General features: G+C 43.4%; 6 non-coding genes across 6 annotated transcripts; all 6 read left to right on the top strand.

The window, feature by feature from the left end:
• Positions 1-5,472: 5,472 nt before the first annotated feature.
• On the top strand, positions 5,473-5,554 carry TRNAS-AGA (transfer RNA serine (anticodon AGA)). The gene has a single exon. It is a non-coding gene; the product is annotated as a tRNA-Ser (tRNA).
• Positions 5,555-9,603: 4,049 nt separating this feature from the next.
• Positions 9,604-9,675, top strand: TRNAL-GAG (transfer RNA leucine (anticodon GAG)). The gene has a single exon. It is a non-coding gene; the product is annotated as a tRNA-Leu (tRNA).
• Positions 9,676-14,977: 5,302 nt separating this feature from the next.
• Positions 14,978-15,059, top strand: TRNAS-AGA (transfer RNA serine (anticodon AGA)). The gene has a single exon. It is a non-coding gene; the product is annotated as a tRNA-Ser (tRNA).
• A 2,847-nt stretch (positions 15,060-17,906) lies between these two features.
• On the top strand, positions 17,907-17,988 carry TRNAS-AGA (transfer RNA serine (anticodon AGA)). Its single transcript has one exon. It is a non-coding gene; the product is annotated as a tRNA-Ser (tRNA).
• Positions 17,989-20,832: 2,844 nt separating this feature from the next.
• TRNAS-AGA (transfer RNA serine (anticodon AGA)) lies at positions 20,833-20,914 on the top strand. The gene has a single exon. It is a non-coding gene; the product is annotated as a tRNA-Ser (tRNA).
• A 2,836-nt stretch (positions 20,915-23,750) lies between these two features.
• On the top strand, positions 23,751-23,832 carry TRNAS-AGA (transfer RNA serine (anticodon AGA)). The gene has a single exon. It is a non-coding gene; the product is annotated as a tRNA-Ser (tRNA).
• Positions 23,833-25,079: the final 1,247 nt, after the last annotated feature.

Raw genomic sequence — 25,079 nt, 5'->3', positions numbered from 1 at the left:
TCGAAGAGCATGAACAGGAACAGATAGAATTAGATCGACGTGCTCAGAACCAGAACCAGCCAACAACCAGAAATAAAAAGCAAGTACGATTTGAATCTGAGCAGGGTCAGATTAGGGACCAGGCAGAAGAAATAGACGAAAGACCTGGAACTAGTCAGACAGGCAGGGAAACAGAGGTGCCACAACAGAAAGTAAAGAGAGTGCACGAAGAAGGCCAAGTTTCCTCAACAACTGGGAGGCACGGAGGCAGAAGTGCACCCCGATACGTCAAGAGACTGAGGCTCAGACTAAAGACAGTCGAAGAAAAACTGAAAGACCGAAAAAGGGCTGAAAGTGAAAGAAAGGCAGCCCAAGGCAAAACGCTAAGAAAGAGCGACAGAATAAAGAAACAGAACCGACTGTATCGGAGCCCTGAGTGGACTTACTTTGTGTTGGAGGAAATTGACGAGTCACACCACAGTGGCAACAGTGACGAAGAGTCCATCGCTGATCGGAGTTCTGACGAAGACCCTCCTTGAGAGAGCCTCGAAGTGAGCCTCTGGTACAAAGAAACGAAGAGGGGTAGCAAAAGCCACCTGTAAGCTAAAAATGTCTGATCCGAATGTCTCTGGAAGATCCAGATGTGGGTGTCTTAAAACCTGTTGTAAAATATGCTTGTGTAGTATAGCAATGCTAATAGTAATGTGGATAGGACTAACAGTTTTTCTACCTTTTATGATAAGTAAAGATCCTAACTTGTCCCCTACTGAACCAGAAGCAGTAGACATAGGGGCTGTACAGACTGCAGAGACACCACGAAGCTTAGAAAGACGCAACAAACAAGTAAGACTGACACACACACGACCTAATTTAGAAGCATCAGATGAGGATGGACTACACTTTCACAAAATGAGAAACAGGACACATTTAAATGTTTTTGCTAACTTGTTAGTGCATTACGTAGAAGCTATGGAAATAGAGGACTGTTATGTCTGCATGAAGCTACCAACCTCAGTGGCTGAAGGCGTGACATATCACCATCTACCTTTAACCTATGGAATTTCCTGTAGTATATTAGCTAGCTTGTTTTATAGGAGCACTTTACAGTACTATTACTCAAATGCTGACGTAGTATTCTCTGAACTTCCCATTAGAGTACACCTGAACCTTGTACATACTAAAAGTGACGTGACCCGCTATATGGGAGAATATTTTCTGACTATAGGCAACATAGATTTAGATGAAGCAAGACAAGCTAATCTGACCTGTTCTCTGCAAGAGCAGGAAAAGATGTTTATAAAGATGGCAGACAGAAGGAGAGAAAAGTTTCAGAAGAAGGCAAATGACGAAAAGGATAGAGTCCCTAGGTGGGCTGAGCACATGGATAACACCTCGCAGGGCGAAGCTAATCCTGCCTTGTTGTTGGATTTTGAACGAAAGGGGAAACTTTGTATCCATAGGGAAAAGACAGAGTACTATAACAATGTATTCATCGGTTCCAGCGAGTGTGAACATAATTACAAGGTAATTGGAGGTTGGGGTTTCAAAAATGGGTCAGAACCTGTGTTTCCCGGAATATATTATATATGTGGGAACAAGGCTTATTTCAAATTGCCGGACCACTGGTATGGAAGCTGCTACTTTGGCATTGTTTTCCCGAAAATATACCATGTGAATAATGCAGCTGGAAGCGATGAAGAAACTAATGGCTTAGTGCGTAGTAAACGTGAAAGTGTAGGTGAAATTATAGGTGATATTTTTAGTGCACTGATACCTGGAATGGGGGTAGTTCTGAACACTCATAGAATCTGCAAATTGTCTACAGTAGTGGACCGGCTATCAACGGACACTGCTGCTGGATTCCTGATGGTCAATACTGAAATGGTTGCGATCAGATCAATGGTTTTGCAAAACCGTCTTGCCCTTGACACCCTATTAGCAAAAGAGGGCGGAGTCTGTAGAATGCTGAAAGCGCAACATTGTTGCACTTACATTCCCGATAAAAGTATCGAATTAAAACAATATGTGAAGAACATAACTAATTTGGAAAAAGAACTCAAACCATTGGAGGTTGACAGTGCCTGGACGAGACTGACTGGAGGTCTCTCCTCTATAGGTAGTTGGTTTACTAACCTAGGTAGAAATCTTTTGTGGAAAATACTGATGCCAATAGTTGTAATAGGCGTAGTTGTATTGATCATTTTCATTTGCTGCAAATGCCAGAAATGCAAAAAGAAATATACCGTAAATAAGAGGGGGGTGAAAAGAAATATTGATGAACTAGAATTAGAAGAATTAAGGAATGAAGTCTACAAAAAGGTGACAAATCACCACTCTCATAGAGAAGCTGAAAGAAAACTCAACAATAAGTTTGTTGAAATCCAAATGAGTGATGTGGATGAATGAGAAAAGTTGGCATCTGTTTCCTTTTATGTGGTGATGATAGTAAATATCATCAAAGAGGGGATTGATGGAGCAAGGATTCGTGGGTAAAGCGCCTTTCTCGCATACAAAAACCTTGCTTAACTGTATAATCATATTAACCCAGTTGTTCGTCATTTATTAAGCGTTTTCCCAAACACGCGGGTGTCCCCAGGATGCTTGCTTGTATGTCTTTCTCATACTAACGAAGCTTGCACTAAAGAAACGGCTGCTTCGCTGAAATTCAGTCTGCGCATGCGTCGGTCATACCCATGTGATGTGACGCACTCGCATTCTGGAGGGAATCTGTGCTCATGCGCATTGTTGCAAACATGGCCGCTTGTCTCTCACCATGCTTTTCGCTTGCCACTGCTGCTTCAGCCTATCTGTCTTTTCGCACTAAACAGTAATGCTATAGTTATTATAAAGTAAGGGATGGTTAGAATTTCATCATGGTATACAGTGTGATCATTTTATATATGATTTTAATTTGTTCTCGCTTACTTTTCATGTACCGCGTCTCTGGGGCTGGGAAAATCGGGAGCGGAGCCATACTTGAGGCTCTGCTGGGCACCATCATGTGACCGGAGAGATACTCCACTGCGCAGAAGCTGAAACAAGCCAGCTGGCTCCTGAAGCACAATGCGCCTGAGAAACTCTCTGGGAAGACGAAATCTCACCTTGGAAGAAGCAATTCTGTTGCTACCTATTGTGAACTTTTACTATACTGCTGTATGCCTATGCATGGGAACGTGAACCCAAGGGGCGGGTGTGCAAAATTGAATAATAATGATGGGAACACTGAATTCTAGGAGGTTGTAATGACCGCACCACCTCTCCTGACCAATCATAATATGGGAAACTGTCACTTGCAACATTAGTGGGTGGTCTGAGGGACCCCAAAACAGTATAATTGCCCTAGTTTAGCTTAGGAAAATTGTCCGACTTGTCCGAGTAGCAGACCTGTCACTGACCCTACGAACTCTATAGGTGCTCAATCTAGAGTGCTGCGGAGCACTCTGTCCATACTTTCCACGAACTCCTAAGGGGTGGAAATAATCCTAAGTGCTGGCGAAGCACTTTGCTGGGAAATTGGAAAACCCAATCGGGGTTACTGGCGGATTACTTGCAGAGCGGGGTAACGCAGGCATTGCTTCCGAAGCTGTGGGTGTTGGTCGTACCTTGGTGAGCCCTGTCCTGATCCCATATCCTGAGGGGTATCCTGTCCTGACCGCCCGTGAGCTGTACCTGCTCGCATTCTGGCATTCCTTTTCTGAGGGTCCTTGTCCCCGTCCTTTCAACTGACCCGTGGCCAGGGTTGGTCTTCATTCTGAACTAGGTAATTATCAGTCTGTGGGTTTGCGTCTCTCTCTCTCTCTCTTTCTCTCTCTCTCTCTCCATTTTCTTAATAAAGCACTCTTGCCTGTGATATTGCTCTATCAACTTGAAAAGCAAGTTATATGCAATTGTTTGTTAGAATTGTTGCACTTCTCTCCCCCCCTTTAGAGAATTGCCAAACTGTTATATTTTTAGTATGTTCCCGTTTTTCCCTTTTCCCTTAGTATGATTGCGGTGAACTTAGCAAGAATAGTCTAAAGCACTTAGGTTAAGTACATGTTTTAGGTCCATATCCTGTATCCGAGTATAAAGTTGCAGTGAACTAGTTTTGTTCTAAATTCCTACCTTTAGTCTTCCCATATACTCAAATGGTCTTAGCTTTAATTCATAGCTACCTAATGGTTTTAATTCTAATGATTGACGTATTACTCTGCATATCACTCATTGCCTTGTCATATTTTCTTTGAACTTCTATATAAACTTTTTTAACTTCATCAGGTGTCTGTGGTCATTATACAGAAATTGTGGATAAGTATGTACTGATTTATAAAGAGCATTTTTTCTAGGTTCCTGTCTACTATTTCCCTGATAGCTCCAGATCTGTCATAAGATTTGTGCCTGTGGTAAGTCGGGTATATGGTAAGCAGAGGTGAAACCAACCTTAATTGCTCATAGTAGCGTGCAGTAGGAGAAGGGAAAAAAGTAATCATCACCCGGCTCACCCAAAATGTCATTGTGGTATTGAAATTTGCACGCCAGGGCCCAGTGCGTGTAAAGAATTGGTAACCTCGGTGACCCGGGTGGACTGCGCGCTCTATCACTAGGACATACAAACTACCACAGTACATGTCTTACCTTTTACTTACAGAGCATGATGCCCCTAGGACTACTTAGGGCCTACCTTAGGGGTTACTGATATGTAATAAAATTGGAGTTTAAGGCTTGGCAAGTAGTTTTAAATGCCAAGTCGAAGTGGCAGTACACTGCAGCACAGGCACTGCAGTAGCAGGCTTGAGACAGGTTTGAAATGCTATTTCTTTGGGCGGCACAATCAGTCCCTGGGTGTATGGTATACCACTTTACAAGGGGCTTTCAAGTAAATTAAATCTGTCAGTCAGGTATACTCCAATTATACACATGATTAGGGAAGAAGCATGTGAACTTCAGCACTGATTAGTAGCGATAAAGTGATCAGAGTCCTAAGGCCAACAAAAAGATACAGCAAAATGCGGAGGTGAAAAGCAATAAGGTGGGGTTGGGACCACCTTAAGAATGCAAGGTCTAACAAAAACGAACTAAGGATAACATGAGTAAAACATCAGGTTTCTCTACAGCATTTGGTGAGACAAGTGGGCCTTCTTTTTTCTTCCATAAATGCAACCTTTCCCGGACCCATTTATTATATAGCTCGTCAAGGAAAAAATATAAAGCACTTACAAAAGAGCCTCAAATACTCAAAGATGGTAGACTTCTGTAATATGGGCCATATACTAAAAGCAGCACGAAAACAGAGTGCAATAGGGTCCAAAAAACTTGAGTGACCCATGGGAGTATGCATGCAAGCCTATGGTATTCCAAACTAGAGATATATGCATGCAATTTTTGTTTTTAGGAGAGAATGTGCCTGCTGAAAAAAAACATTATTTTTAAAAAGTGCATTGCAGAATATCAGGAATTTGCTGTGGGACACCTTGAAAACTTGCATACAGATTATGTGCACACACCTTACAGTCAGTTGTTGTGGCCGAGTGGTTAAGGCGATGGACTAGAAATCCATTGGGGTCTCCCCGCGCAGGTTCGAATCCTGCCGACAACGAGAATCTTTTTAACATCGGCTACAATTTCAGAAGTTAACCTTTAGTATTTCTTCCATGTCAGTTTTATAAATAGGTGGCTTATTTTGGTGTCACTATTGCCATATCACATATTTATTATCGCTCCCCCTTTCATATCTTTGCTATAACTCTCGTCCTTCTCCCCCGTGTTACAAGCTTAACTGCTCCCTGTGTAATTTCTCTTAACCTGCTGTTCCAGGAAGAGAATTTCATCTACAAGCTCTTTCTTTTTTTTTTTCCTAGTCTTTTCTTTCCCTTTTCCTAGATTTGTAACTGTTCCTTTACGTGCTCTATTTAGGCGCCATTAATCTCATTTGAGCTCCTTGTACCTGCTGCTGTTTTCTCCAGACCTCATACTGTCTTTTCCCTCTTTCTCTCTTTCTCTGCGGTTGGTGGCTACTTTCCAAAGCGTCTGATGCCCCAAAGTTCCTTCGTCTTGTTGTTAGACGTGAATTTGAAAAGCAACAAAATTAACAAGCCTTTACCACTCACACATGGAAGAAGTTTATACTTTAATTCAATGAGCTAAGAAAAGTGTGTTGTGGGGCCCCTACAAGCCATTGTGCTTGCTTCATCATAATTAGGCATGCAGTCATTAGCCACAGCTCTGATTATGGGTCACTGAGGTCAGTTTCAATAATTCCTCAAAAACCTAACCATGCAGTCCCTCCTAACTGTGTAGTTATCTTGCTTTACTGCTGTTTGTGTGATTAGCTGGGAGGAGCTCACGGCAGCATCCTCCCAATAAAAGTGTAGATGGACCGTTCCTTAACTCTTTCTTGCTTCACATACAGATGGCTTGAGGAGGTACAGGGGAGATGCAGGTCTAATAAACAGAATAGAATATCTGCGCCAGGTGTGTTTCTCTGCATTGGTGTCCCATCACAGGCCCACCAGTGTATGTGTGATCTTTGACTCCTGCCAGTTCACAAGCAGGCGGCCAGGAAACGGTTTCAGCCTATCAACCACTGAGGAGATAAAGCCTTTGTATAAGGAATGAGGAAGCAATGAACACATTCAGCCTATCACAGGAGTAGCCCTGAGTATTCCGAATTATAATTTCTTCATGTCACTGTACGTTATTGAGCCAAAGTAGCTCGCCGTGATCGTATAGAGGTTAGTACTCTGCGTTGTGTCCGCAGTAACCTCGGTTCGAATCCGTGTCACGGCATTGTGGCTGGCAATGTCACGGCATTTGGGTTTTTCCTTTACAGAATTCCCAAATGTACCAGTTGTTTTTGTAAAATGTCTATTAAAAACAGATCCTTTTCAATATTTAAACGATCTAATGACAAATTATTTAAACACACATGATTATAAGATGTAGGTATACTGTACTTACTGACATAAATTATCGTTCTTGAACATATTTGCGGTAAGGGGAGCGGAGCTCTCCCCCAGGCCAATCAGAATGCAGATGAATGCAGTTGCAGTTGAGTGACCTGTGTTGTGGCTGTCTACAGGGAATGCACATATGTAGCTGTCTCGCAGCCCAATCCAGACGTCAATTGAGGACAGGTTTTCATGCAAATAGAGCAGTAAGTGCAGAGAAATGCTCACTCTCTAAAAATGGCATTTATACAATAGTAAGATTAAATCCAACCTCACCAGTAGATAGGATTTATCAATAAATAAATAAAGCTTCTCCTCTCTGATATGGAATTACCCCCCAAAAAGTATAAGGGAATACCCAATGCTAACCTATGAGAGGGGCAGACCTCACAGTAGTGAAAAATGTAATAGACTGTTTGATACTACTAGGACATACAAACTACCACAGTACATGTCTTACCTTTTACTTACATAGCATGATGCCCCTAGGACTACCTAGGGCCTACCTTAGGGGTTACTGACATGTAATAAAATTGGAGTTTACGGCTTGGCAAGTAGTTTTAAATGCCAAGTCGAAGTGGCAGTACACTGCAGCACAGGCACTGCAGTAGCAGGCTTGAAACAGGTTTGAAATGATATTTCTTTGGGCGGCACAATCAGTCCCTGGGTATATGGTATACCACTTTACAAGGGGCTTTCAAGTAAATTAAATCTGTCAGTCAGGTATACTCCAATTATACACATGATTAGTGAAAAAGCACGTGCACTTCAGCACTGATTAGTAGCGATAAAGTGATCAGAGTCCTAAGGCCAACAAAAAGATACCGCAAAATGCGGAGGTGAAAAGCAATAAGGTGGGGTTGGGACCACCTTAAGAATGCAAGGTCTAACAAAAACGAACTAAGGATAACATGAGTAAAACATCAGGTTTCTCTACAGCATTTGGTGAGACAAGTGGGCCTTCTTTTATCTTCCATAAATGCAATCCTTCCCGGACCCCTTTATTATGTAGCTCTTCAAGGAAAAAATATAAAGCACTTACAAAGGAGCCTCAAATACTCAAAGATGGTAGACTTCTGTAATATGGGCCATATACTAAAAGCAGCACGAAAACAGAGTGCAATAGGGTCCAAAAAACGTGAGTGACCCATGAGAGTATGCATGCAAGCCTATGGTATTCCAAACTAGAGATATACACATGCAATTTTTGTTTTTAGGAGAGAATGTGCCTGCTGAAAAAAACATTATTTTTAAAAAGTGCATTGCAGAATATCAGGAATTTGCTGTGGGACACCTTGAAAACTTGCATACAGATTATGTGCACACACCATACAGTCAGTTTTTGTGGCAGAGTGGTTAAGGCGATGTACTAGAAGTCCATTGGGGTCTCCCCGCGCAGGTTCGAATCCTGCCGACAACGAGAATCTTTTTAACATCGGCTACAATTTCAGAAGTTAACCTTTAGTATTTCTTCCATGTCAGTTTTATAAATAGGTGGCTTATTTTGGTGTCACTATTGCCATATCACATATTTATTATTGCTCCCCCTTTTATATCTTTGCTATAACTCTTGTCCTTCATTAGCGCTGGTGCAAACGCTTCAAATTATTATACCCTGGCTCTCTCCGTCATACCTGTGCATGCACTTTAAACTTACTTTACCAATAAAAGAAGCAAATAGAGAAATAAAATAAAAGTGCTAGCTGGATTAGGCAAACACACTTCATAAAACGGCATTTTCTTTTCTATTCTCCCCCGTGTTACAAGCTTAACTGCTCCCTGTGTAATTTCTCTTAACCTGCTGTTCCAGGAAGAGAATGTCATCTACAAGCTCTTTCTGTGTTTTTTCCTAGTCTTTTCTTAGATTTGTAACTGTTCCTTCATGTGCTCTATTTAGGCGCCATTAATCTCATTTGAGCTCCTTGTACCTGCTGCTGTTTTCTCCACACCTCATACTGTCTTTTCCCTCTTTCTCTCTTTCTCTGCGGTTGGTGGCTACTTTCCAAAGCGTCTGATGCCCCAAAGTTCCTTCATCTTGTTCTCAGACGTGAATTTGAAAAGCAACAAAATTAACAAGCCTTTACAACTCACACATGGCAGAAGTTTATACTTTAATTCAATGAGCTAAGAAAAGTGTGTTGTGTGGCTCCTACAAGCTATTGTGCTTGCTTCATCATAATTAGGCATGCAGTCATTAGCCACAGCTCTGATTATGGGTCACTGAGGTCAGTTTCAATAATTCCTCAAAAACCTAACCATGCAGTCCCCCCTAACTGTGTAGTTATCTTGCTTTACTGCTGTTTGTGTGATTAGCTGGAAGGAGCTCACAGCAGCATCCTCCCAATAAAAGTGTAGATGGACCGTTCCTTAACTCTTTCTTGCTTCACATACAGATGGCTTGAGGAGGTACAGGGGAGATGCAGGTCTAATAAACAGAATAGGATATCTGCGCCAGGTGTGTTTCTCTGCATTGGTGTCCCATCACAGGCCCACCAGTGTATGTGTGATCTTTGACTCCTGCCAGTTCACAAGCAGGCGGCCAGGAAACGGTTTCAGCCTATCAACCACTGAGGCGATAAAGCCTTTGTATAAGGAATGAGGAAGCAATGAACACATTCAGCCTATCACAGTAGTAGCCCTGAGTGTTCCGAATTATAATTTCTTTATGTCACTGTACGTTAATGAGCCCAAGTAGCTCGCCGTGATCGTATAGTGGTTAGTACTCTGCGTTGAGGCTGCAGCAACCTTGGTTCGAATCCGAGTCACGGCATTGTGTTTGGCAATGTCACGGCAGTTGGGTTTTTCCTTTACAGAATTCCCAAATGTACCAGTTGATTTTGTAAAATGTCTATTAAAAACAGATCCTTTTCAATATTTAAACGATCTAACGACAAATTATTTAAACACACATGATTATAAGATGTAGGTATACTGTACTTACTGACATAAATGATCGATTTTGAACATATTTGCGGTAAGGGGAGCGGAGCTCTCCCCCAGGCCAATCAGAATGCAGATGAATGCAGTTGCAGTTGAGTGACCTGTGTTGTGGCTGTCTACAGGGAATGCACATATGTAGCTGTCTCGCAGCCCAATCCAGACGTCAATTGAAGACAGGTTTTCATGCAAATAGAGCAGTAAGTGCAGAGAAATGCTCACTCTCTAAAAATGAGTTTGAGTTTGAGTTTAAAAATACTTTTAAAGCGCACGTATACCGGCGGTTTCTTGGCGCTGTAGCTAGTGGGGACTGAGGGTTAAGAGCAGGGAGAAAGGAATGGGCATTTATTCAAAGGATTTTGTGAATAGGTAGGTTTTGAGACTTTTGCCGAATTGGGGATAGAGGGTGATGGCACGGAGATGAAGGGGAAGGGAATTCCAAAGGGTTGGTGCTAGAATGGCAAGTTTGGAGCCGCCCCACTTCTTTCTCCGGAAGCGAGGGATGGTGAGGAGAGACTGAGAAGAAGAGCGTAGGTCCCTGGAGGGGACATAGGGAACAATCTCAGAGGAGATGAAGGCCGGTGCAAGGTCCAATCGAGCCAGGAAAGTGATGGACGCGAGCTTGAATTGGATTCTAGCCTGCACAGGGAGCCAGTGGAGAGATTTCAGAAGAGGGGTGGAGTGGTGGAATTTGGGAAGGTTGAAGGCTAGGCGGGCCGCCTGGTTTTGGATCTGTTGTAGGCGGCGCAAGCTGTATGCAGGAATACCGGCATACAGAGTGTTCCCGTAGTCCAAGCGGGACACCACCATGGCCAGAATGATAAGTTTGAGAGCGGAAAAAGTAAAGAAGCGGGACACCTTGCGAATGGTACGCAGTGAGAGGAAAGAAGAAGAAACCACAGAGCTAACCTGGGAGTGGAGGGTGAGTTGGGAATTGAGCTTAATGCCTAGTGTTTTGACTGAGGAAGAAGGGACAGGGGGAGAGCCAAGAGAGGGAGGCCAGAAAAGGGGGGACCAGGGGCTGGATGAACCGCCCGTCAATACCAACTCGGTTTTATCCGGGTTAAGTTTGAGGTGATTGTGGCTCATCCAGTCCCTGATGTGAAACATGACAGTTTGAAAGTTGAGGACAGCAGAAGAAGAGGAAAGATCAAAGACCAGCTGGAGGTCATCCGCATAATTAAATACGGCGACCTCCATCTGTTGGAGAGAGAAGATAAGAGGGGCGATATATAGATTAAACAAAAGAGGGGAAAGAGATGAACCTTGAGGAACCCCGCACTGAACTTTCCGGAAGTCCGCTGTGAAGTCACCCAGGCGAACAGCCTGGGTGCGGTCGCTCAGGAAGGAGGACAACCAGACCAGGGCAGTCCCCTCGATCCCCGCCGCCCTGACACGGGAGAGTAAGATGTTGTGGTCCACCGTATCGAAGGCGGCTGAGAGGTCGAGGAGCACAAGGGCCTGGTGATGATTGGTGTCCATACCCTCCCTGAGGGTGTCGAGGACCGACATGACCACGGACTCCGTGGAGTGTGCGGGGCGGAAACCAGCTTGGCGGGGGGCAAGGGCTCCATGTTTCTCCACAAAGGAGCTCAGAGCGCAGGTGACGTGGCGCTCGAGCACCTTAGCTAGGAATGGCAGGAGGGAGATGGGGCGGAAATTGGCAGGGACAGAAGGATCAGCCCCAGGTTTTTTTAAGATAGGCACAATTACCGCAGACTTCAAGGAACTAGGAACTATGCCTTGCGCAAGGGAACTGTTGAGGAGGTGAAGGGGGGGATCTGGGCAGGAGACAAAGATGTGACGGAGGATAAGGGCAGGACAAGGGTCAAGAGGGGAGCCAGATTTGATCAAAGGCACCAGTGAAGTCAGGTTTTCCCGAGTGATAGGGGGAAAGGTGGTTAGTTTGCCTTTGGGAGGGGGACATTGGGGGTCCACAAAAGAAGGGGGGGGTGGGGGGATGTTGGCCTTGATGGTGATAATTTTCTGGATGAAATAATTGTTAAGAGAAAGACAGAGATCATTTGACGGGGCAGGTTTAAGCGTAGTTCTGTCCGAGAATGCCAGGTTGTGGACGATGGAGAAGATCTCTTTAGACTGGTTCTCCGCTGCTAAGATTTTAGAGGAGAAATAAGCTGTTTTGGCCTCCAGGGTGCTTTTTTTGTACTGGTTAAGGATATTGATATATTCCAGCTTCAAGGTGGGGCAGTAGTTTCTCCTCCAGGCCCGCTCTGCGCGGCGAACTGTAAGTTTGGTGGCTTTAAGCTCTTGGTTAAACCACCGATTGGCATCTTTGTCGCGTTTTGAGGTAATGCGCTTGAGCGGGGCGACGGAGTCGCAGCTGCGGGAGAGCCACTGGTCTATAGCGTCAGCCTGGGAGACGGTGGTGAGGCCCTGAAGAGGCGGGAGAGAACCAGCGAGGAGAGAGGAGAGGTTCTCAAGATTGACCCGGCCCCATGATCGGACCCAGGTGTTTTTGGGTCGGGGGGGCATAGCTGGGGGGAGAATAGGAAGGAGAAATGAAATCAAATGATGGTCGGACCAGGTGCAAGGGGAAATAGATAAGGATTCCACAGGGCAATTCAGGGACCAGATTTGGTCAAGCTGGTGGCCCTTGATGTGAGTGGGGGAGTGAACATGGGGTGTGAAGTTAAGAGAGTGGAGGGTTTCGGAGAAATCCTTAGATGACAGACATTCAGCAGGATCGGAAGGCCAGAAATTAAAGTCGCCAAGGAGCAGGATGGAGGAGTTGTTGATAGCAATGGTAGCCAAGACTTCCAAAAAATCTGGAAGAAACTGCAGGGGGGACTGAGGAGGACGATAGGTAAGGAAACAGGTAAGAGGAGGGGAGGTGGATACTGTGCGAATCACCAGGAATTCGGTGGTAGCAATGTTGGGAAAAGGGAGAATTTGAAAGGGGAAATCGGTACGTGCAATGACTGCCACACCGCCCCCGGCTCTGCCCGAAGGGCGGTCAGCCCTGAGGGCGTAGTAGGAGGCTGGGAGGGTGGATAGGAGTGCAGGGAGGGAGTCATCGCAGAACCAGGTTTCGGTTAAGAAGAGAAGATCTGGGGCCTGTAAGTCCAGCAAGACCGAGAGTTCGTGCGAGTGAGCGACAGCAGAGCGGGTGTTGAGGTAGAAAGCTGTGATGGGTTTGGGGTTTGGCGGAGAAGCAGGCCTACAGGCCGTAGGCGAGGTATCCAGAGTGGGAGGAGGGTGAGGAAGGGGAGAGAGGGAGGCTATGCCGAGAGCAGAGATGCGAGAGCTGGTACTGGTCGTGATGGGCCAGGGGCCCTGGTAGCTGCGAAGTAGGTCCGGGCTATAGGTGATAGGTGGGGCAGAGTGTAAGGCCCCTAGTCCCGGCCGGTCGCGGACGGGCGCAGACGGGCTTGCCTTAGGCGCGCCTTCGGCGCGCAATCGTCGCGCCCGCTGCGCTCGTCCGCTGCGCTTCCTACCAAGACACATATTTATGGTCGTGAGGCGGGGAGTTTGAAAGGGGCGTGGCCAACAGAGTGGGCGTGTCTGTGGCGCGCCTCGCGCTCGAGAATGGCGTCTGGAGGTGAGGGATTGTTGCAGCGTGGAGCGCTGTTTAAAGTGAAGCCAAGAAGTGCAGGTAGGAGGGGAGGTGATAGAACACGTTATTACAGTTTAAAAGTTTTAAAAAAACAGGTTATGCGTTCTCCCGGCTTCCGCCTCAGGAGTCCAATAGCTAATGAAGCGCCTCGTTGCAGCGCTCTCTATTTATACAAGATGTCGAGGGGGCGTGGCCGACAGAGTGGGCGTGTCTGTGGCGCGCCTCGTGCTCGAGAATGGCGTCTGGAGGTGAGGGATCGTTGCAGCGTGGAGCGCTGTTTAAAGTGAAGCCAAGAAGTGCAGGTAGGAGGGGAGGTGATAGAACACGTTATTACAGTTTAAAAGTTTTAAAAAAACAGGTTATGCGTTCTCCCGGCTTCCGCCTCAGGAGTCCAATAGCTAATGAAGCGCCTCGTCGCAGCGCTCTCTATTTATACAAGATGTCGAGGGGGCGTGGCCAACAGAGTGGGCGTGTCTCTGGCATTTATACAATAGTAAGATTAAATCCAACCTCACCAGTAGATAGGATTTATCAATAAATAAATAAAGCTTCTCCTCTCTGATATGGAATTACCCCCCAAAAGTATAAGGGTATACCCAATGCTAACCTATGAGAGGGGCAGACCTCACAGTAGTGAAAAATGTAATAGACTGTTTGATACTACTAGGACATACAAACTACCACAGTACATGTCTTACCTTTTACATACATAGAATGATGCCCCTAGGACTACCTAGGGCCTACCTTAGGGGTTACTGATATGTAATAAAATTGGAGTTTAAGGCTTGGAAAGTAGTTTTAAATGCCAAGTCGAAGTGGCAGTACACTGCAGCACAGGCACTGCAGTAGCAGGCTTGAGACAGGTTTGAAATACTATTTCTTTGGGCGGCACAATCAGTCCCTGGGTATATGGTATACCACTTTACAAGGAATCTGTCAGTCAGGTATACTCCAATTATACACATGATTAGGGAAGAAGCACGTGCACTTCAGCACTGATTAGTAGCAATAAAGTGATCAGAGTCCTAAGGCCAACAAAAGGATACAGCAAAATGCGGAGGTGAAAAGCAATAGGGTGGGGTTGGGACCACCTTAAGAATGCAAGTTCTAACAAAAACGAACTAAGGATAACATGAGTAAAACATCAGGTTTCTCTACAGCATTTGGTGAGACAAGTGGGCCTTCTTTTATCTTCCATAAATGCAATCTTTACCGGACCCCTTTATTATATAGCTCTTCAAGGAAAAAATATAAAGCACTTACAAAGGAGCCTCAAATACTCAAAGATGGTAGACTTCTGTAATACGGGCCATATACTAAAAGCAGCACGAAAACAGAGTGCAATAGGGTCCAAAAAACTTGAGTGACCCATGAGAGTATGCATGCAAGCCTATGGTATTCCAAACCAGAGATATACGCATGCAATTTTTGTTTTTAGGAGAGAATGTGCCTGCTGAAAAAAAACATTATTTTTTAAAAAGTGCATTGCAGAATATCAGGAATTTGCTGTGGGACACCTTGAAAACTTGCATACAGATTATGTGCACACACCTTACAGTCAGTTGTTGTGGCCGAGTGGTTAAGGCGATGGACTAGAAATCCATTGGGGTCTCCCCGCGCAGGTTCGAATCCTGCCGACAACGAGAATCTTTTTAACATCGGCTACAATTTCAGAAGTTAACCTTTAGTATTTCTTCCATGTCAGTTTTATAAATAGGTGGCTTATTTTGGTGTCACTATTGCCATATCACATATTTATTATCGCTCCCCCTTTCATATCTTTGCTATAACTCTCGTCCTTCATTAGCGCTGGTGCAAACGCTTCAAATTATTATACCCTGGCTCTCTCGGTCATACCTGTGCATGCACTTGAAACTTACTTTACCAATAAAAGAAGCAAATAGAGAAATAAATTAAAAGTGCTAGCTGGATTAGGCAAACACACTTCATAAAACAGCATTTTCTTTTCTATTCTCCCCCGTGTTACAAGCTTAACTGCTCCCTGTGCAATTTCTCTTAACCTGCTGTTCCTGGAAGAGAATTTCATCTACAAGCTCTTTCTGTGTTTTTTCCTTGTCTTTTCTTTCCCTTTTCTTAGATTTGTAACTGTTCCTTTACGTGCTCTATTTAGGCGCCATTAATCTCATTTGAGCTCCTTGTACCTGCTGCAGTTTTCTCCACACCTCATACTGTCTTTTCCCTCTTTCTCTCTTTCTCTGCGGTTGGTGGCTACTTTCCAAAGCGTCTGATGCCCCACAGTTCCTTCGTCTTGTTGTCAGACGTGAATTTGAATAGCAACAAAATTAACAAGCCTTTACAACTCACACATGGCAGAAGTTTATACTTTAATTCAATGAGCTAAGAAAAGTGTGTTGTGTGGCCCCTACAAGCCATGGTGCTTGCTTCATCATAATTAGGCATGCAGTCATTAGCCACAGCACTGATTATGGGTCACTGAGGTCAGTTTCAATAATTCCTCAAAAACCTAACCATGCAGTCCCCCCTAACTGTGTAGTTATCTTGCTTTACTGCTGTTTGTGTGATTAGCTGGGAGGAGCTCACGGCAGCATCCTCCCAATAAAAGTGTAGATGGACCTTTCCTTAACTCTTTCTTGCTTCACATACAGATGGCTTGAGGAGGTACAGGGGAGATGCAGGTCTAATAAACAGAATAGAATATCTGTGCCAGGTGTGTTTCTCTGCATTGGTGTCCCATCACAGGCCCACCAGTGTATGTGTGATCTTTGACTCCTGCCAGTTCACAAGCAGGCGGCCAGGAAACGGTTTTAGCCTATCAACCACTGAGGCGATAAAGCCTTTGTATAAGGAATGAGGAAGCAATGAACACATTCAGCCTATCACAGGAGTAGCCCTGAGTGTTCCGAATTATAATTTCTTCATGTCACTGTACGTTATTGAGCCCAAGTAGCTCGCCGTGATCGTATAGTGGTTAGTACTCTGCGTTGTGGCCGCAGCAACCTCGGTTCGAATCTGAGTCACGGCAATGTGGTTGGCAATGTCACGGCAGTTGGGTTTTTCCTTTACAGAATTCCCAAATGTACCAGTTGATTTTGTAAAATGTCTATTAAAAACAGATCCTTTTCAATATTTAAACGATCTAACGACAAATTATTTAAACACACATGATTATAAGATGTAGGTATACTGTACTTACTGACATAAATTATCGTTCTTGAACATATTTGCGGTAAGGGGAGCGGAGCTCTCCCCCAGGCCAATCAGAATGCAGATGAATGCAGTTGCAGTTGAGTGACCTGTGTTGTGGCTGTCTACAGGGAATGCACATATGTAGCTGTCTCGCAGCCCAATCCAGACGTCAATTGAAGACAGGTTTTCATGCAAATAGAGCAGTAAGTGCAGAGAAATGCTCACTCTCTAAAAATGGCATTTATACAATAGTAAGATTAAATCCAACCTCACCAGTAGATAGGATTTATCAATAAATAAATAAAGCTTCTCCTCTCTGATATGGAATTACCCCCCAAAAAGTATAAGGGTATACCCAATGCTAACCTATGAGAGGGGCAGACCTCACAGTAGTGAAAAATGTAATAGACTGTTTGATACTACTAGGACATACAAACTACCACAGTACATGTCTTACCTTTTACATACATAGAATGATGCCCCTAGGACTACCTAGGGCCTACCTTAGGGGTTACTGATATGTAATAAAATTGGAGTTTAAGGCTTGGCAAGTAGTTTTAAATGCCAAGTCGAAGTGGCAGTACACTGCAGTAGCAGGCTTGAGACAGGTTTGAAATACTATTTCTTTGGGCGGCACAATCAGTCCCTGGGTATATGGTATACCACTTTACAAGGGGCTTTCAAGTAAATTAAATCTGTCAGTCAGGTATACTCCAATTATACACATGATTAGGGAAGAAGCATGTGCACTTCAGCACTGATTAGTAGCAATAAAGTGATCAGAGTCCTAAGGCCAACAAAAGGATACCGCAAAATGCGGAGGTTAAAAGCAATAAGGTGGGGTTGGGGCCACCTTAAGAATGCAAGTTCTAACAAAAACGAACTAAGGATAACATGAGTAAAACATCAGGTTTCTCTACAGCATTTGGTGAGACAAGTGGGCCTTCTTTTATCTTCCATAAATGCAATCTTTACCGGACCCCTTTATTATATAGCTCTTCAAGGAAAAAATATAAAGCACTTACAAAGGAGCCTCAAATACTCAAAGATGGTAGACTTCTGTAATACGGGCCATATACTAAAAGCAGCACGAAAACAGAGTGCAATAGGGTCTAAAAAACTTGAGTGACACATGAGAGTATGCATGCAAGCCTATGGTATTCCAAACTAGAGATATACGCATGCAATTTTTGTTTTTAGGAGAGAATGTGCCTGCTGAAAAAAAACATTATTTTTAAAAAGTGCATTGCAGAATATCAGGAATTTGCTGTGGGACACCTTGAAAACTTGCATACAGATTATGTGCACACACCTTACAGTCAGTTGTTGTGGCCGAGTGGTTAAGGCGATGGACTAGAAATCCATTGGGGTCTCCCCGCGCAGGTTCGAATCCTGCCGACAACGAGAATCTTTTTAACATCGGCTACAATTTCAGAAGTTAACCTTTAGTATTTCTTCCATGTCAGTTTTATAAATAGGTGGCTTATTTTGGTGTCACTATTGCCATATCACATATTTATTATCGTCCCCCTTTCATATCTTTGCTATAACTCTCGTCCTTCATTAGCGCTGGTGCAAACGCTTCAAATTATTATACCCTGGCTCTCTCGGTCATACCTGTGCATGCACTTGAAACTTACTTTACCAATAAAAGAAGCAAATAGAGAAATAAATTAAAAGTGCTAGCTGGATTAGGCAAACACACTTCATAAAACGGCATTTTCTTTTCTATTCTCCCCCGTGTTACAAGCTTAACTGCTCCCTGTGTAATTTCTCTTAACCTGCTGTTCCTGGAAGAGAATTTCATCTACAAGCTCTTTCTGTGTTTTTTCCTTGTCTTTTCTTTCCCTTTTCTTAGATTTGTAACTGTTCCTTTACGTGCTCTATTTAGGCGCCATTAATCTCATTTGAGCTCCTTGTACCTGCTGCAGTTTTCTCAACACCTCATACTGTCTTTTCCCTCTTTCTCTCTTTCTCTGCAGTTGGTGGCTACTTTCCAAAGCGTCTGATGCCCCAATGTTCCTTCGTCTTGTTGTCAGACGTGAATTTGAAAAGCAACAAAATTAACAAGCCTTTACCACTCACACATGGCAGAAGTTTATACTTTAATTCAATGAGCTAAGAAAAGTATGTTGTGGGGCTCCTACGAGCCATGGTGCTTGCTTCATCATAATTAGGCATGCAGTCATTAGCCACAGCTCTGATTATGGGTCACTGAGGTCAGTTTCAATAATTCCTCAAAAACCTAACCATGCAGTCCCCCCTAACTGTGTAGTTATCTTGCTTTACTGCTGTTTGTGTGATTAGCTGGGAGGAGCTCACGGCAGCATCCTCCCAATAAAAGTGTAGATGGACCGTTCCTTAACTCTTTCTTGCTTCACATACAGATGGCTTGAGGAGGTACAGAGGAGATGCAGGTCTAATAGACAGAATAGAATATCTGTACCAGGTGAGTTTCTCTGCATTGGTGTCCCATTACAGGCCCACCAGTGTATGTGTGATCTTTGACTCCTGCCAGTTCACAAGCAGGCGGCCAGGAAACGGTTTTAGCCTATCAACCACTGAGGCGATAAAGCCTTTGTATAAGGAATGAGGAAGCAATGAACACATTCAGCCTATCACAGGAGTAGCCCTGAGTGTTCCGAATTATAATTTCTTCATTTCACTGTATGTTATTGAGCCCAAGTAGCTCGCCGTGATCGTATAGTGGTTAGTACTCTGCCTTGTGGCCGCAGCAACCTCGGTTCGAATCCGAGTCACGGCATTATGGTTGGCAATGTCACGGCAGTTGGGTTTTTCCTTTACAGAATTCCCAAATGTACCAGTTGTTTTTGTAAAATGTCTATTAAAAACAGATCCTTTTCAATATTTAAACGATCTAACGACAAATTATTTAAACACACATGATTATAAGATGTAGGTATACTGTACTTACTGACATAAATTAGCGTTCTTGAACATATTTGCGGTAAGGGGAGCGGAGCTCTCCCCCAGGCCAATCAGAATGCATATGAATGCAGTTTCAGTTGAGTGACCTGTGTTGTGGCTGTCTACAGGGAATGCACATATGTAGCTGTCTCGCAGCCCAATCCAGACGTCAATTGAAGACAGGTTTTCATGCAAATAGAGCAGTAAGTGCAGAGAAATGCTCACTCTCTAAAAATGGCATTTATACAATAGTAAGATTAAATCCAACCTCACCAGTAGATAGGATTTATCAATAAATAAATAAAGCTTCTCCTCTCTGATATGGAATTACCCCCCATAAAGTATAAGGGAATACCCAATGCTAACCTATGAGAGGGGCAGACCTCACAGTAGTGAAAAATGTAATAGACTGTTTGATACTACTAGGACATACAAACTACCACAGTACATGTCTTACCTTTTACTTACATAGCATGATGCCCCTAGGACTACTTAGGGCCTACCTTAGGGGTTACTGATATGTAATAAAATTGGAGTTTAAGGCTTGGCAAGTAGTTTTAAATGCCAAGTCGAAGTGGCAGTACACTGCAGCACAGGCACTGCAGTAGCAGGCTTGAGACAGGTTTGAAATACTATTTCTTTGGGCGGCACAATCAGTCCCTGGGTATATGGTATACCACTTTACAAGGAATCTGTCAGTCAGGTATACTCCAATTATACACATGATTAGGGAAGAAGCACGTGCACTTCAGCACTGATTAGTAGCAATAAAGTGATCAGAGTCCTAAGGCCAACAAAAGGATACAGCAAAATGCGGAGGTGAAAAGCAATAAGGTGGGGTTGGGACCACCTTAAGAATGCAAGTTCTAACAAAAACGAACTAAGGATAACATGAGTAAAACATCAGGTTTCTCTACAGCATTTGGTGAGACAAGTGGGCCTTCTTTTATCTTCCATAAATGCAATCTTTACCGGACCCCTTTATTATATAGCTCTTCAAGGAAAAAATATAAAGCACTTACAAAGGAGCCTCAAATACTCAAAGATGGTAGACTTCTGTAATACGGGCCATATACTAAAAGCAGCACGAAAACAGAGTGCAATAGGGTCCAAAAAACTTGAGTGACCCATGAGAGTATGCATGCAAGCCTATGGTATTCCAAACCAGAGATATACGCATGCAATTTTTGTTTTTAGGAGAGAATGTGCCTGCTGAAAAAAAACATTATTTTTTAAAAAGTGCATTGCAGAATATCAGGAATTTGCTGTGGGACACCTTGAAAACTTGCATACAGATTATGTGCACACACCTTACAGTCAGTTGTTGTGGCCGAGTGGTTAAGGCGATGGACTAGAAATCCATTGGGGTCTCCCCGCGCAGGTTCGAATCCTGCCGACAACGAGAATCTTTTTAACATCGGCTACAATTTCAGAAGTTAACCTTTAGTATTTCTTCCATGTCAGTTTTATAAATAGGTGGCTTATTTTGGTGTCACTATTGCCATATCACATATTTATTATCGCTCCCCCTTTCATATCTTTGCTATAACTCTCGTCCTTCATTAGCGCTGGTGCAAACGCTTCAAATTATTATACCCTGGCTCTCTCGGTCATACCTGTGCATGCACTTGAAACTTACTTTACCAATAAAAGAAGCAAATAGAGAAATAAATTAAAAGTGCTAGCTGGATTAGGCAAACACACTTCATAAAACAGCATTTTCTTTTCTATTCTCCCCCGTGTTACAAGCTTAACTGCTCCCTGTGCAATTTCTCTTAACCTGCTGTTCCTGGAAGAGAATTTCATCTACAAGCTCTTTCTGTGTTTTTTCCTTGTCTTTTCTTAGATTTGTAACTGTTCCTTTACGTGCTCTATTTAGGCGCCATTAATCTCATTTGAGCTCCTTGTACCTGCTGCAGTTTTCTCCACACCTCATACTGTCTTTTCCCTCTTTCTCTCTTTCTCTGCGGTTGGTGGCTACTTTCCAAAGCGTCTGATGCCCCACAGTTCCTTCGTCTTGTTGTCAGACGTGAATTTGAAAAGCAACAAAATTAACAAGCCTTTACAACTCACACATGGCAGAAGTTTATACTTTAATTCAATGAGCTAAGAAAAGTGTGTTGTGTGGCCCCTACAAGCCATGGTGCTTGCTTCATCATAATTAGGCATGCAGTCATTAGCCACAGCACTGATTATGGGTCACTGAGGTCAGTTTCAATAATTCCTCAAAAACCTAACCATGCAGTCCCCCCTAACTGTGTAGTTATCTTGCTTTACTGCTGTTTGTGTGATTAGCTGGGAGGAGCTCACGGCAGCATCCTCCCAATAAAAGTGTAGATGGACCTTTCCTTAACTCTTTCTTGCTTCACATACAGATGGCTTGAGGAGGTACAGGGGAGATGCAGGTCTAATAAACAGAATAGAATATCTGTGCCAGGTGTGTTTCTCTGCATTGGTGTCCCATCACAGGCCCACCAGTGTATGTGTGATCTTTGACTCCTGCCAGTTCACAAGCAGGCGGCCAGGAAACGGTTTTAGCCTATCAACCACTGAGGCGATAAAGCCTTTGTATAAGGAATGAGGAAGCAATGAACACATTCAGCCTATCACAGGAGTAGCCCTGAGTGTTCCGAATTATAATTTCTTCATGTCACTGTACGTTATTGAGCCCAAGTAGCTCGCCGTGATCGTATAGTGGTTAGTACTCTGCGTTGTGGCCGCAGCAACCTCGGTTCGAATCTGAGTCACGGCAATGTGGTTGGCAATGTCACGGCAGTTGGGTTTTTCCTTTACAGAATTCCCAAATGTACCAGTTGATTTTGTAAAATGTCTATTAAAAACAGATCCTTTTCAATATTTAAACGATCTAACGACAAATTATTTAAACACACATGATTATAAGATGTAGGTATACTGTACTTACTGACATAAATTATCGTTCTTGAACATATTTGCGGTAAGGGGAGCGGAGCTCTCCCCCAGGCCAATCAGAATGCAGATGAATGCAGTTGCAGTTGAGTGACCTGTGTTGTGGCTGTCTACAGGGAATGCACATATGTAGCTGTCTCGCAGCCCAATCCAGACGTCAATTGAAGACAGGTTTTCATGCAAATAGAGCAGTAAGTGCAGAGAAATGCTCACTCTCTAAAAATGGCATTTATACAATAGTAAGATTAAATCCAACCTCACCAGTAGATAGGATTTATCAATAAATAAATAAAGCTTCTCCTCTCTGATATGGAATTACCCCCCAAAAAGTATAAGGGTATACCCAATGCTAACCTATGAGAGGGGCAGACCTCACAGTAGTGAAAAATGTAATAGACTGTTTGATACTACTAGGACATACAAACTACCACAGTACATGTCTTACCTTTTACATACATAGAATGATGCCCCTAGGACTACCTAGGGCCTACCTTAGGGGTTACTGATATGTAATAAAATTGGAGTTTAAGGCTTGGCAAGTAGTTTTAAATGCCAAGTCGAAGTGGCAGTACACTGCAGTAGCAGGCTTGAGACAGGTTTGAAATACTATTTCTTTGGGCGGCACAATCAGTCCCTGGGTATATGGTATACCACTTTACAAGGGGCTTTCAAGTAAATTAAATCTGTCAGTCAGGTATACTCCAATTATACACATGATTAGGGAAGAAGCACGTGCACTTCAGCACTGATTAGTAGCAATAAAGTGATCAGAGTCCTAAGGCCAACAAAAGGATACCGCAAAATGCGGAGGTTAAAAGCAATAAGGTGGGGTTGGGACCACCTTAAGAATGCAAGTTCTAACAAAAACGAACTAAGGATAACATGAGTAAAACATCAGGTTTCTCTACAGCATTTGGTGAGACAAGTGGGCCTTCTTTTATCTTCCATAAATGCAATCTTTACCGGACCCCTTTATTATATAGCTCTTCAAGGAAAAAATATAAAGCACTTACAAAGGAGCCTCAAATACTCAAAGATGGTAGACTTCTGTAATACGGGCCATATACTAAAAGCAGCACGAAAACAGAGTGCAATAGGGTCCAAAAAACTTGAGTGACCCATGAGAGTATGCATGCAAGCCTATGGTATTCCAAACTAGAGATATACGCATGCAATTTTTGTTTTTAGGAGAGAATGTGCCTGCTGAAAAAAAACATTATTTTTAAAAAGTGCATTGCAGAATATCAGGAATTTGCTGTGGGACACCTTGAAAACTTGCATACAGATTATGTGCACACACCTTACAGTCAGTTGTTGTGGCCGAGTGGTTAAGGCGATGGACTAGAAATCCATTGGGGTCTCCCCGCGCAGGTTCGAATCCTGCCGACAACGAGAATCTTTTTAACATCGGCTACAATTTCAGAAGTTAACCTTTAGTATTTCTTCCATGTCAGTTTTATAAATAGGTGGCTTATTTTGGTGTCACTATTGCCATATCACATATTTATTATCGTCCCCCTTTCATATCTTTGCTATAACTCTCGTCCTTCATTAGCGCTGGTGCAAACGCTTCAAATTATTATACCCTGGCTCTCTCGGTCATACCTGTGCATGCACTTGAAACTTACTTTACCAATAAAAGAAGCAAATAGAGAAATAAATTAAAAGTGCTAGCTGGATTAGGCAAACACACTTCATAAAACGGCATTTTCTTTTCTATTCTCCCCCGTGTTACAAGCTTAACTGCTCCCTGTGTAATTTCTCTTAACCTGCTGTTCCTGGAAGAGAATTTCATCTACAAGCTCTTTCTGTGTTTTTTCCTTGTCTTTTCTTTCCCTTTTCTTAGATTTGTAACTGTTCCTTTACGTGCTCTATTTAGGCGCCATTAATCTCATTTGAGCTCCTTGTACCTGCTGCAGTTTTCTCAACACCTCATACTGTCTTTTCCCTCTTTCTCTCTTTCTCTGCAGTTGGTGGCTACTTTCCAAAGCGTCTGATGCCCCAATGTTCCTTCGTCTTGTTGTCAGACGTGAATTTGAAAAGCAACAAAATTAACAAGCCTTTACCACTCACACATGGCAGAAGTTTATACTTTAATTCAATGAGCTAAGAAAAGTATGTTGTGGGGCTCCTACGAGCCATGGTGCTTGCTTCATCATAATTAGGCATGCAGTCATTAGCCACAGCTCTGATTATGGGTCACTGAGGTCAGTTTCAATAATTCCTCAAAAACCTAACCATGCAGTCCCCCCTAACTGTGTAGTTATCTTGCTTTACTGCTGTTTGTGTGATTAGCTGGGAGGAGCTCACGGCAGCATCCTCCCAATAAAAGTGTAGATGGACCTTTCCTTAACTCTTTCTTGCTTCACATACAGATGGCTTGAGGAGGTACAGAGGAGATGCAGGTCTAATAGACAGAATAGAATATCTGTACCAGGTGAGTTTCTCTGCATTGGTGTCCCATTACAGGCCCACCAGTGTATGTGTGATCTTTGACTCCTGCCAGTTCACAAGCAGGCGGCCAGGAAACGGTTTTAGCCTATCAACCACTGAGGCGATAAAGCCTTTGTATAAGGAATGAGGAAGCAATGAACACATTCAGCCTATCACAGGAGTAGCCCTGAGTGTTCCGAATTATA

This window comes from Lissotriton vulgaris, chromosome 1_1, assembly GCF_964263255.1.
Source record: "Lissotriton vulgaris chromosome 1_1, aLisVul1.2, whole genome shotgun sequence".
NCBI classification, from domain to species: domain Eukaryota; kingdom Metazoa; phylum Chordata; class Amphibia; order Caudata; family Salamandridae; genus Lissotriton; species Lissotriton vulgaris.
The sequence above is the reverse complement of the archived record's forward strand: the minus strand, read 5'-3'. Positions and strand labels throughout refer to the sequence as shown.